The 14,572-nt window shown below is 39.0% G+C and overlaps 1 long non-coding RNA gene across 3 annotated transcripts in view; it reads right to left on the reverse strand.

The window, feature by feature from the left end:
• Nucleotides 1-7,837: 7,837 nt before the first annotated feature.
• Nucleotides 7,838-14,572, reverse strand: part of LOC122555355 — a 19,331-nt gene continuing 12,596 nt past the window's right edge. For all 3 annotated transcript variants that reach the window (XR_006313240.1, XR_006313239.1, XR_006313241.1), the window contains exon 3: nucleotides 7,838-8,842. This is a non-coding gene — a long non-coding RNA (uncharacterized LOC122555355). The remainder of the gene's footprint in view (nucleotides 8,843-14,572) is intronic.

The following is a 14,572-nucleotide window of genomic DNA, read 5'->3' on the forward strand; positions in this document are numbered from 1 at the left end:
TTTTGTTGTGGCCCAATTCTCCCCCTCATGAGATTAATGATTTAGTTCATTTCAACTGTGATTATAAAATGTATTGTGACAAAATCCCTGCCTTTGATGATAACGAATTGGTTTTGAATTTTTCTAATTAATGTATTGCCCCTCAAATTACATAATACCAAAACTTCACAAAATTTTGAAATACAGTACTGTATTTCAGGTTTTACTTACATAAAGACCAACAGCTGGGTGAACGTTTGTCCACTGAAAACACTTTTTCTTCTTTCTTTAAACTAATCAAGCTTCCAAACTTGAAGGGTTTGTAGCCAGCAACTAATATCAAGAGAACAATAAACACTTTGGGGCACATAAGCTTTTATACTTGGTCTGTTGCTTATTATAGTGGTAATAGACTGTAGGCTATTTCTTTTTAACTTTCCTGATATTTTACAACATAATTCCAGTTTTCTGGCATCAGTAATCTTATTGTACTTAGAAATAAGAGCTTTTCACTTTGATCCACAACACTGACAGCTGCAAGGGTTTTGCAAAGTTCCTTTAAACATTTGTTATAGGTGATAAAATATAGCTTGAAAAAACTTTTTTTTGACATATAATCAAAAACAGTTATCCTAATTTGGAGGCTTACTACTGAAGAAGTTCACCTTATTCCACCACGATATCCTTTCTCAAAAACATTGAACTTCTGTGTCTCTCCATTGCCTTGATCAAATTGACCATCCTTCATGTTGAGCTTCAATAGCTGGTTTTAGGCAGTTCTACTGCAATGCCAGCACAATGATCAGTCTGCAACCACAGGGGTTTGTGTGTTTCATAGCAGTGGATCACTGGAGAGGATTCAGGAATGGGAATATGTTTCTCCTAGCTCACTACCCAACATCATCAGGGCTCTTCGGCCTTTTGCTTTTCAAATTCTGCCCTGGTTGAGATTAGTTAGCAAAGAGATTTTTTTTTAAAAAAGGTGTCACACTTAGTCTGGAAAAGTTTGACAGTAGAGGAATTTGTGTGATTTATATTGTGATTGGATTCAGTCAAGTAGCAGCAATTAAATGAGCTGTAGGAAATCTGGTTTCAAAGGCAAAATAAATTTGAAATAAGGAAGTAGTGCACACTGGAGACAATTTAAAGGGACCATTGACCTGGCAGGGATAAACTTAACCCATAATATGCCAATAACAGCATCATCTTGACCCAGTATGTAATGCTTACCTGTTTTAACGAAAAGAGCCAGCAGTGGAGGGAGGTCTGCTCAGATAAATGAAATAGCCCATAGGGTGGAGTGGTGGGAAGATTCTGGAACAAGCGAGGCCTCTCCGAGGTTCCAATATGATGCTGAATAGTTACATGTATGATGCTGAATTGTTACATATATGTGCTCATGTAATCACAAAACGAGGACTTCCATCTTCTCTCCTACAATAGCAGAAGAGAATACAACCTCAATATCTAATCAACCCTAATCCACCTTGCTCCCTACATCCCAGAATCTGAATGACTGGATTAGTGAGGGGATCAGCAGGCATTCCTTCACAGCCATCAGGTCCTCTACACCAGCAGTCCCAATCAGTAAAGCCTTTGTAATTGCATTTTCCCAGTATGATACTAACATCGGAATGTTCCTATGGTATTCGAGGACTACATGTAACCTAGTCTTCTGAAAGGTGAGCAGTGAGTGCTGACAATGTGAAGGAGATGGGTGTGTGCAGGCAATGTCTCAGAGTTATGGTCCATCCATGAGGTCTGGCCAAATATCAGGAAAGTTAAAAAGAAATAGCCTACAGTCTATTACCACTATAATAAGCAACAGGTGACTATGGACTCCAGCCCTAATGGAGATATCGGGTGGGTCAGCAGTAGGGACTGAAGGGGTTAATATAGCACAATCATGTCTAGGTTTAAGCTGTGGGGAGAAGGCTAACTCTGATTTATCAGCTTAGTACAGCTCAAACATGTCTGGGCATGCACAGAGAATGGCTGAACTCTGACTAGAAAAGGAAAACGTATCAAGCATCTTGTCCAAATTTGGATTAACCTCTTGTATAATTCATGGATCATGTAAATGTTACAATAAATCTTATTTTGCTGCTGTAAAACACACTGTAACTGTTGTTGTAGGAGTCAGAGTTGCATTGTCGTTCAGCCCAATGGCTCCCCTGCATTTGCTTCAACAAACAAGACCATTAAGAGATATATAGAATGTCCAGACCCCCCACACTGCACAACACCTCTGCTACCTGTCCACTATTGCCCAAGTGGTCTCACTGCTCTTGTCTCGAGGGCAATCAGGGGAATGGGACATAAATACTGGCCATCCTGCAGTGCCCAGGTCCCATGAATGAAGTTAAATAAGAACCATTCATCTCGTTTCATTTTTTATTTATTTAATCACAACCAGAGGATTATAAGCAGTAAGGTCTTTTCCTGCTGCTACCCCTTTACCTCTGGTATCCCCTGGAGGGATTACATTAGATTAGATTACCTACAGTGTGGAAACATGCCCTTCGGCCCAACAAGTCCACACTGACCCTCCGAAGAGCAACCCACCCAGACCCATTCCCCTACATTCACCCCTGACTAATGCACCCAGCACTACAGGCAATTTAGCATGGCCAATTCACCTACCTTGCACATCTTTGAACTGTGGGAGGAAACCACAGCACTTGGAGGAAACCCAAGCAGACATGGGGAGAATGTGCAAACTCCACACAGACAGTTGCCCGAGTCAGGAATTGAACCCAGGTCCCTGGCGCTATGAGGCAGCAGTGCTAACCACCAAGCCACCGTGCCACCCATAATGCCACACAATTTCATTAATAAAGGTCTTCTGAAGAATGAGAAAGGACACCCTGAAAAACAACAAGTAACCCTTGAGAAAATCTCAGAAACTGAGAAATTTTCCCTTGGAGTGGGGGCTGGGGTGTGGAGAAACAAATGTTTTGATCCCCTGATTTTATCAAAAGATTTTGTATTATTAGCAGTTCTAACAGTTTTACCAAATAGAACATTAAACTCCCTTCCTCTCTCAAAATGTGAGTGGCCTACTGTTTATTAACAGCATTTTCAGTTTGTCATTGGGATTTTCCTCAGTTCTTCATGTGTAATGTTCACTAGACATTTATTGGGCACTTTCATGTTCATGGGAAGATTGCGGTTCGTAATGCAATAGCCTTTTAAAATGCTTGAGTTTTAAAATATTTTGACGGAATTGGGGAAGTTGGAATGAATTCAACTTTTTCAAGCTCTTTGAACATGGGAGTACCACCAGAAGGTCAGAAAGACACTAATGTTCCATTTTGGTCAGAAACACGATCCTGGGAATCTCAATGTTTTAGCATTATTTATAGTGCGGGGGCAGGGGTGGAGAAGCTAGGGAAGGATTTTAAGTGCAAAAATAGCAGCGCATGGGGTAGGAAAGAATCCAAGTTCATCAAATTGGACCAAGCACTAGGGAATTGGAAAGTGTCTCAGTCATCTTTCACCTTCAGAACTTGAATTTGTATCCAGCCCAAATGTAAATCTCAGTCTATTAGCTATGACGGTGCAAATTACAAAGAAGTCAGAACTGGGTCAGTCCAGGACAAGCAGGCAAATGACAGAAAATCTTTCAAACCTGAGACTGAGTGAGACATGCCTCTCAGAAAATTCACCGCATGGATACGAATGAAGGGAAACCATTCATATTAATGTAGTTGTTGGAATTTTTGTGAGTTGACTACAGTATACTGCACAATAATGGAGTGAGGTGGCAGAGGTTTTACCCTGTGGTTGCATTACGACTTCAGACTAGCTCAGTTGGTTGGACATCCCTCACTTGAGGCCAAGTGATCCTAGCGTTAAACTCAATGCTAGTTTTCTCTCCCTCTCTCTCTAAACAGAGAACAGCTTCTGGGACTGTGGCAAATCTTATTTTAAAAAATATTTGTGGATTCAGCATAGGATATTAAAATTATTTCATTCTGCAGCACTAAAACCTCAAAAAAATCTGATTAGCATAAAAAAGAAACAGAAATGAGCCAAGGCAATAAATATGGGCTAAAATCCATTTAATGAAAAGGAAAACAATCCTGACCAAAGAACCATAATTATTTGGGGAATGTAGCAGCTTCAAAATGGTAGAACGACTGCTGCAAATCTTGTTTTTTTTTGTCTGAAGGCATTTAATAAATTGTCTCAAAGGAGAGTTTTTAAATAGAACACAAAGCTTTTGAAATAAAGCATGAAATTGTAAATTGGACATATAATAAGGAACAGAGGGTTGATGGTGTAGCCTACTGATAGTTCAAAACTGAAATAAAATACAAGAAACACAGTGCAGGTCAGTCCTCATCTGAAGGCAGAGCAAATGATTCAACAGTTCAGACTTTGTGAGAAATGAAAAAGAGATTGAATGATGAGCTGACATTTTAATGGAGTCATAACAAGGAGGAGGGGTGGGAGTGCAGAATGGCCTTTTAGTCGACTGGCCTTTATTGTGCTTGCAAGATAAACAGAAGACAAAAAGTTACATTTGCTTCAGGAAAGTTTAAAGAAACTTAATAAAGAAAGAAAAGAAACACTTGCAGGCAGTGGAAGGTGGGTGGATAGAATTGATAAAAGCACAAAACTGCTTAAATGGGAGGCTGGGAGTGGAGTGGGGATTCGGTTCTTCCTAAGTAAACCTGTTTAAGACCAAGGGTTTAATGTGCAGTATAGAACAAATAGACAAGCTTAGTAAGGTTACTGCAGACAATAAGCATTGAATTTTCCCATCTGGTGAACAATGTTGGCAATGGAAAGTCATTAAAATCAGTCACGGGGCGAATCCAGCTTGCCTTTCTTTGGCTCTACATTGGACAACAGTGCTCAATGTCTCAGGGTATACCCCATGGCCAGCAGCCTCCTGTACCCTCCCTCCCCCCTACTCCCATCCACAGAGGTAGGTATCAGACCCACCACATTTCTGTCCCACATTTAGAATAGAGTTCTGGATCTTGGTGCACATTAACACCTATCAATGTAATGCTTGCTGTTGGGTCTTTTTGGGCAAAGGAACAGGTACCCATCTCACAGATTCATCCAGGGCCCATCACATGTACCTCACTTGCTCTCTTTTTTAAAAACTATTGTTATTGAAAAATCTTTCTTTATAACATTAGCAAATTACAAAAATATGAAAATATAATACCATAACATCAAAAGCAATAAAAAAAACAATAAACCTACTCAATACTACTCTATAAAATAAATCAAAACTACACTTATTACAAATCAATAAGTGAATAAGTAATGTTGCGCATTGTTACAAGACCATAGCTCTCAATCTTCAAGAGCATCAATTATTAAACTCGCTTGTTCTCTCAGTGCTCACTCATTGTGCACCTACTTGGATGCTCATTACATCCTCACCTTGCCTTGCCTTTTTGAGCTTTGCTACCTCCTTCAGAACTGACAGACTGACAGTACCTCTGCTGTGCCTTGCCTTTTAGCACAGACGCAAAGCCAGAGAGCTTGTCAGCAATGACAAATCAGGGGAAGGACACGTTGCTGTAAAGCTCCACGTTACATCAATCTCAGAACTACAGTATATGGGCAAAAGCTTATTATTAGATATTCTGTAGGTCAAGACTGTGTAGAGATTTAAACATGGTAAAAGATATTAGTTTTAAGGGAATACGATGCAAATACTGCTCAATGACGTTTGGGGTGTTGATGAGTAAGATTTAGAACAAGACTAAACTGAAGAAGAATTTTGGAAGAGCTGGAGTTTGCAAGAGATGGAGGATGGGAGACTAACTGTATTATAGAAATTGAGTTTGGAGAGGCTTAAGGTGAAAAGTGTTTTAGTGGTAGAAAGGCCAAGGGAAAGTAAATGATTTATTTTTGGTAGAGACATTATTGTGTATAAAGCTCAATCCGTGGTCCACAAAATAATAAGGTTGGTAACTTTGCTTTTCTAATATAGTTCATATATTTGGCATTTTGAAATTTTGACTAAGACAATTCCTAGATCCTATGATAATCTCAGACTCAGGTGGACAGATATAGACTTCCTCAAGTCGTTCAGTTCCTGGGTTTGGAACTTTAACCCATAAAGTTCTGATTCACCCATAAGCAACATAGCAATAATATGAAACAAAGAACCATGGATGCTGGAACTCAGAAAGAGAAACAGAAACTGCCGAAGGAATTCAGCAGGCCTGGCAATATCTGTGGAGAACAGCTGAGATAATGGTTCGTGTCCAGTTAGCTTGTTCTGAAGAAGCATCACTGGATTTTAAACATTAACTCAATTTTCTATCCACAGGTGCTGCCAGACTTGCTGCTTTTGTCCAGTGACATAAAGAGAACTTGTTACGAAATAAGCCATTCCTATATTAGCATCTATTGTTGTTGATATTCAGTTAAGGTAACCTCACTTTTAGAAATTAGGGGAGAGAGCCTGGGGAATGGACCTTGTGTGGAATTTGGCTGATTTATTTGCTAAAGATGAAAATTAATTGAGACGGTCAATAACTACTGTCTTCACATCACAATACAAAGAAGCAAAAAGAAGAAACAGATATCAATATTATAATCAGTTTCTGAGGATATTGGGGAAGAATCCCAGACCTCATTGTATGATCTCTCACTCCTGATCAGTCAATACAGTGATTTGAAATTCTGAATGGAAGAGAAATGTGATTTAACAAGTGTTTCAATTTGTTTCTTTGGTCTTTCTGTCTTTAGTAAGGCTAAGGAGCCGTCTTCCCTTTCCAAAGTGGTCCTGATGAACTACGTCTGAGCTAATGTTGTTGTTTACTAAATCACAGCCTCTGTGGAGGGAGAATTAGAGTTAATTTTGCAAGTTGGTAACCTGACAGAGTTTCAGAGGATTCAGGGAAGATTTATGAGAATTATCCTGGAGATGGAAGGCATCAATTCAGCGGATGAATTGGGAAAATTGGGACTGTTCTGCTTAGAAAAGGGCAGTTTAGGAGTAGATGTAATAGAGATGTTCAAAGAGAGAGCAGATAGTGAGAAACTTCTCATTGATGGAAGTGACAACAAGAGGACATTGATTTCAGGCGATTGGCACAAGAAGGAACACTATGAAGAAAAATGTTTTACACAGAAAGTGGAATGCAATGAATATGGATAAAGCACAGGAGTAAAATTAGTTGATAGGTCTTTTAGCAAACTATCACAGACACAATGGACTGAATGCTTTCAACCTATCCTGTAATTATTCAATAATTCCAGTCTGATTTTCCCTAGCTATTGTGAATAGCTAAATAAACAACACAGCTACATAAATCTCTGTGTATGACAAAGGGAACAACACTTTAGCATTCATTGAAGGTTTGTAGTAGGCATTAAGAATAAGCTAAAGCTCTTGTTTAATACTCAGGGCAGGGGGTTGAGTCTAGGTGGGATGCTCCTCAGAGGGTCAGAGTGGACTTAATGAGTCAAATGGCCTGCTTCCACACTGTAGTGATTCTATGATTCTATAAATCTTCCCTTTAATAAGTAACGTCACTACAATATGTTTAAGCTTATCATTTTCTAGAACACCTTCAATTCCAGATTTTTGTTATCTTTATCTCAAATCTTGAATGACTGCACAATTCTTCCAGATATTGTTACCTCTTCGAGGTATAAACAAATCAAAGTAGTGCACCCATTTATAATATGTAGCAAAATCTATGAAATACAATTTTGAAATTTGGCTCTGTCATTTGCCATGGCAATATACTGTGAATAATACCACGAAGACAATAAACTAATATTTTTGCAGAAATATTATTAAAAGTTGCTGAGTTATTGCTTTGTCTTTTCTTTGATGTTTAATAAATACAGAAGAAAATTCTGACTACTTCCATTATGTTAAAATAGTTTCCCATGGGGTTTTATTATCAGTAATTTTCCACTGGAGGGTACAGGGCTTACAAACCTTAAGTCTTTGCACATTCTATGAATAGCCAGTGAGTTTGCCAAGTCTTCCTGTCAAAAATGTTGCACACTCTGATGTTTGCTAAGAGCTGTGCTAACATGAATCTGTTCAGCTGAAGAATCCAGGGTTCTGAATACACCCAAGTCTCAGCCTTCTCATATAAGCACAGGTTTCTTGACAGAAATAAAATATTTAAAGGTGTTTCAATCACAAACATGATATTGTGTAGGTAAACATTTTCATTTGTGGATTTTTAATGTTTTAAAGCATTAATACACTATTGCATTTCTCGGCTAATTCAAGATGGCAGTTGAAGTAATTTTCAGAAGTTGTTTTTCCACTTCGATTGCTGGCTGGCATTGACAATCCATATTTAGCAGGTTTCGTTTCTGCTTCCTACATGTTGATTCTGTTCATGTTCAATTGTGATATTTTGTTGTTTTCTTAATAGGGAAATTGAATTAAACAGATGGAAGTGCGAGCATGAAATGTGCGTATGACTGATGTTAGACATGACATGTAGCATGCATTAGATAAACTGTTTAGTTAACAATAGATAAATGGAAAAAAAGTTTAGTGAATTTCTGAAAAATAATGAATAAGCTTCAAATTCTGACAAGCTTTATTAACAATCTAGAAAGTACTGCAGCAAGGGAGGGGTAGGCAATGTTCTACTTTCACCCTGTTCAATTAATGCAAGAAATACTGAAGCATTCAAAAGAAAACTAAACAGATCTCTAATGGAGCCATAAATAGACATCACAATCACATCCAAAAAGCATTGAGAGTAACAAAAATTCAAGCCAAAAATGTCCAAGATGCATGGATTCATAGTTAATGGCAGCATAACCTTATAATTACAAGAAGAACTGGAAATGTTGGAAATTCAAAACTCTGAAAATGCTGGAGTACATTCAGCAGGTCAGTCTGCATCTGTGGAGAGTACAAACAAACATTTCAGGTATAGATCTCTCTTGAGAACTTATGTAAAGATGAATAACTTCTAAACTGTGCTTGGCCCACAAAAGCAAAGCTGAGACGGTGTAGTCAATGCCTCCTGAAGAATTTCCAAGTTCAATAATGCCGAGAAGGAATCTGACCACATACAGAAAAAACATAACTTAATGAACATGCAAACATATGAACTGGGAGCAGGAATAGGTCTTTTGAATTTGCTCTGCCATTTAATAAGATCACAACTGATCTGACGACTCCACATGTTGGGCTTGCTCACTGCCTTTCGTCCCTATGCTTAACAAAACAAATCTATCTTGCACTGCCTTTTTAGTATTCAAAGACACTGCTTTCTACCCATGAAAATAAGAGCTTTCCAAAGACTCACAACATTTGGTGAAAAAAAAATCTTCTTACCTTTGTTGTAAACGAGTGACCCTTTAGACTTAAAACAGTGAGCCATGATTCTAGAATCTCCCACAAGGATCCTTTCAACATCCACCCAGCAAATGCCCCTCAGGAACATGTTTATGTGTTTGAATTTCTATTCCAGGTTATATAGTCAATGAATGCTTGATGAAGGTTTCTGGTGTATTATTATTTCTAAACCTGGGTTCAAGTATGGATGAAAGAATGTAAAGTTTTAAGTTTGATTTGTACTTTTATATTGTGTGAGTTAGGAAAGGGATGAGCTGATTTTAGTTCCGTTTTTGTGAGTGGTGCCACGCTTTCTGAAGTTTTGTTTACATGTGTATCGATGCGGTTTTTAAAACTCTTGTGGTTATTTGTCCTTCCGTCTTCACAATAAGGAAGGGCTGCAAGTGAGCTATGCCAGAAGCAGACAGTGATAGAATTCAGCTCTTTTATAAAAACAGAACCATCCAGGTGGTCAGTGATTGGCGGATTTCTTTTCATGTAAAAAAGTCTATACTGGCAGCAGTACAGTTTAGCAATCTTTAGAACAGTCAATGCAGAAAAGAAGAACTCCTGATGGTGAATGACTTAAGAAGCGAAGAGCTCCAGAAACAGAAGGCTGCAAAAAGGAATTGAAAACCATGTAAGAAATAACTTAAGTGTAGTCGCAATTTGTTTTAAGGTACTTAGGATGAGACAATGACTAAAAGGAGATCATGGAGTGAATGTGGAAGTTTGTCAGAAAGAAATAATGCAACAGAACAATGAACTTTACACTTTAAAGTGACCTTTCTCTGGTATTTGAGTGTCTGTAAGGATGGTGTTGTGGGTAATGCGGTTGACTTCTTATTTTTGATATTAGTAAGAAGGCCATTTCAATTAATTCTTAAAGGATATAATACCTCATTTTTTTCCCTTTTGTGTGTAACTTTAATGTTCCTTTGTTAGAAGAACATGAGCAGCTTCTTGTCAATATGTTCAGTGACTGAACATCATGTTAATCAAATTGCAGAAATAAAACTAATGGTCAACCAAGCCAGATCTAACTCTGGAATCTGACTTGTTCATATTATCACAAGCTGCTGTCAAAACAATATGTTCTTGTGTCTCAGATCTGAAAAATAGAGCTCAGCAGCAAGTAATATGTTATGAATGAAGTGATTCCTACAAGCATCCAAGATTATTTCAGGTTACTTATTCAGAACCAGAGTTTAAAAGTCTCAAATGATGTGTGGATCACAGACTATGAGGAAACACATAAATACTCAACTATGTAACCATACCAATGATACAGACACCAGTGATGTAAATTAATGGTGGTAAAAGGGAATAGACAGTTTACATTGACAATTCTCCAAACATTGACAAGATATTTTCCAGGAATTTAAATTATGTGTTACTTCAACAGAACTACAAAAGAGCTTCCAATGTCAGTATCTGCCTGCAGAACTACAGGCCTAGTAAGAGACCACCAGTGTTAAAGGGAAATTACAGGCCTGGAGATAATGACAAAAAAAATTACCTTTACATGGGACATTTCATGCAGCAATTTAACAGTACCCAGAAATGATAAAGGTCCTTGAAACATTGATAAGTATTATGGCACATTCCTGCTTGGCATTCCTGCTCGGGTGCTCCGGTTTCCTCCCACAGTCCAAAAGATGTGCAGGTAAGGTGAATTGGCCATGCTAAATTGCCCGTAGTGTGAGGTAAGGGGTAAATGTAGGGGTATGGGTGGGTTGCGCTTCAGCGGGGCGGTGTGGACTTGTTGGGCTGAAGGGCCTGTTTCCATACTGTAAGTAATCTAATCTAATCATTTAGAAATGCAATCTTAGAAGGCAAATAGGATAAAATACTGTACAATGTGCAAATTGTACAAAAATGAGTGTGTACTACAACATTTACTCAACTATCTTTTTCCTCATGTATGACGATGATCATCTCTGTTTGTATTCTTTGATGGCAAGTTGATATTGGTCGGTGCTGCCCCTCTCTAATAGCTGAGTAGCTTACCAGGCGGAATCAGAGGGCAGTAATGTTATAGGTCTGGAGTAGCATGAAGGCCAGGCCAGGTAAGAGCAGCCAATTTACTTCCCAAAAGAACCTTAGTGTACACAAATTAGTTTTTACAGCAATTGATGATAATTTCATTGTCATCTTTACTGAGACTAGCTTTCAAATCCATATTTTTAAAAATATTGAATTTATATTCCAGCAATTGCAATAGTGGGATATGAGCACATGTCCCCAGTGCATTAACCTCGCTCTCTGTTCTAGTGACAGGATAATTACACCACCATTTGGTCCCACAGCAGCAGATCCTAAAAGGATTCCAACTGTTCTTGAAAGGCTATGACCTGCATGGCATTCTGAAGAGATAAGCAAAATACTATGCAACATGTTACTCTGAGAAACAGTGGCATCATGCAAACTGACTGCAACCATTGCCATTTTATTAAGAGCTGGAGCTGTTTGTCCACTGATTATTGGAATGTCTAATAATGGAAATCATCAAATCCTAAAGAGGCCATGATTGAAATGAGACAAAAAAGAAATTACTAGAGAAGCTCAGCAGATCTTGACAGCATCTGTGGAGAGAAAACAGAGTTATGGTATAATGGTAGCATCACTTCTTAAGAAGGGTTACTGGACCCAAAATGTTGACTCTGTTTTCTCTCCACAGATGCTGGCAGATTTGCTGAGTTTCTCCAACAATTCCTATTTTTGTTTCAGGTTTCCAGCATCCAAAGTTCTTTGATTTATATTAGGAGTAAGCTTGTGTCTCAGTGCCAAAAATCTGAAACTGGTTTGTATCTAATCTGCCTTATCTAATCATAAAGCTTTCAGTCTGTGATTCACAGAAGGAGGAAGCACCGACTTAGCCCAGTCATTTCAAGACTATGGACCTAATGCTGGAAAGTGGGGATAGCGGAGATTTGGTGTTATTTTGGCAGTACAGACCTCATGGGCCGAAGGGCCTCATCTACACTGTATGATTTCATGATGTTGCGGGTTCCATTGTCACATATTCATTGTAATGGAGAAAGGCATTCCATGTTAGTTTTGCAAATAAAAACATTTCTATGACACACGTCAATTGTCAGATATTTTCCCAGACAACAAGTAAATGTTGTTTTATTTGAGCTTCCATTTTTGTCTTTCCCATGTATTTCTACTGGAGTACTACATTTCTGATATTAACAACTATCTATACAAAATCAGTACATATTAATATGAATATATACATACAGAGAGAGAAAGTTACTCTGCTAAATCCACTGGGGCTAAAGGTGAATGCAAACATGTTAACTAACAGGCCTTGCAGCTGGTCGTGCAGCTGTGTATAGTGTTCATTGAGAATAAACAAAGGAACTCATCCGAATAGAAGAATAACACACCACTTATTATTTTTATAACTTTGGTCTCCCTGATTTACGATCAATTTTACTTTGGTTTGAACTGGTAATATTCCAAAGCACCGTTTTTATTTTGTCTAATTGTGTTGGATTTATAACAATGTACCATTGTGTTGCAAGAAAGCCAGCTGTTCAGAAGAAAACAGAGTGTTACTTTCTGATAACCTATGTAAATTCAATCTGTTCCAGACAATAGCTGCAGATGGATAGCAAGCTTGCATTAAGCAAACAATGGAACAGCAATCGATTAAAATTCAATCTTTGGCTTTCTCTGTTACTTACTGTGGACGCAGTGGGCTGGGTTTTCTGGACATAAGGAGGACCAATGCATCGGCAAGCTTTATAACAATTGGAATACTAGTGCTGCTGAGGCAAAAACTTCCAAGATTGATTGAGCACAATGGCTACAAGGAAAGGCTGAGGGAATGGGCAGTCATCTCCATACCCATTCCTTTCTTCGCTCTTTTTGTTTTGTGATCACTGTCTCCTAAGGGTTCCTTCACCTTAAGCTCCCTTATCAAATCTAAATATTGCACCACACTAAATCCAGCACTGCCTGTTCCCTGGTGGGCTCCACCACAAGCTGCTCCAAAAAGCCATCTTGTAGACATCCCACAAATTCCTTTCCTTGCAATCCACTACCAACCAGAATTTCCCAGTCCACCTGAATATTGAAATCCACCATGATCACTGTAACTTTGTAATTGTACCAAACTCCACCACTTCCTCAGGATGGGGTTGGAGGCGCGGGGTGGGGGCAGATGTGGGCCGGGTTGGACGGGGTTAGAGGCGGGTGAGAACGGACATGGGGTTGGGAAGGACATTGAGTGGGGGCAGACGGGGGTGGGGAGAGCAGGGGCTTGCGCGAGGTTTGCTACTGCCTAGTCTCCTGAATGGGAACACACTTAGCAAGTGTTCGCTGTGTCAATCCCATTGAACTGATTGGGGGTGGGGGGCTGGGGGAGGTTTTAGCAATGCTGCAGGTCCTTTGCACACAAGTGTGTGTCTGCTCAGAAATACACCCTGAGACAGAGAGGGGAAAGATAGGCAGAGCGAGGAAAAACAAAACTTCAGAAATCTCCGAGCCCCAGTGGAGAGGCATTGAATCAATTAACCTAATAATCAATTATCTGAACAAAATACTGCCAGTTCATCTTGTTCGGATAATTGAGGTTCCTCTGTATTCAACTTGATCACAGAAGGAGTTACATAGTTGCTTGTCCTCTTCGATCATGTCACAGATGCTGGTCCTCCCTTGTTATCAGTTTACAATTTCAGCAACATGGGATGGAAAATATCATGAAGCTGCAGGGCAAGTCTAACCATGAGTGAACAATATGCATTTCACTGCTATGGCAATTTTTAGCTAATTGTTATTTTTCCTATAGCTAGAATCAGAATGAAGAGGGAGGAATGGTCATGCGCACTGCTGTTTTGATACAATTCATATAAAAATGTATGACGAAGCCTGTATTTTCCTAAAGTATAAACTGTTGGATGGCATTGGACCATGTAGTTCAGGTGTCTGAAAGACTTGTGAAAGATTCAGCTTGAATAAGTTTCTTTTCTTATTGTTCATAAGTTGCTAAGGTCAATTATTTATTGTACCCATTAAATTAAAATAGGTTACTTTTCAGTGTCTGGATTAGTGGTGCTGGAAGAGCACAGCAATTCAGGCAGCATCCGAGGACAGGCAAAATCGACGTTTCGGGCAAAAGCCCTTCATCAGGAATAAAGGCAGAGAGCCTGAAGCGTGGAGAGATAAGCTAGAGGAGGGTGGGGGTGGGGAGAGAGTAGCATAGAGTACAATAGGTGAGTGGGGGAGGAGATGAAGGTGATAGGTCAGAGAGGAGGGTGGAGTGGATAGGTGGAAAAGAAG

This window comes from Chiloscyllium plagiosum, chromosome 12, assembly GCF_004010195.1.
Source record: "Chiloscyllium plagiosum isolate BGI_BamShark_2017 chromosome 12, ASM401019v2, whole genome shotgun sequence".
NCBI classification, from domain to species: Eukaryota; Metazoa; Chordata; class Chondrichthyes; order Orectolobiformes; family Hemiscylliidae; genus Chiloscyllium; species Chiloscyllium plagiosum.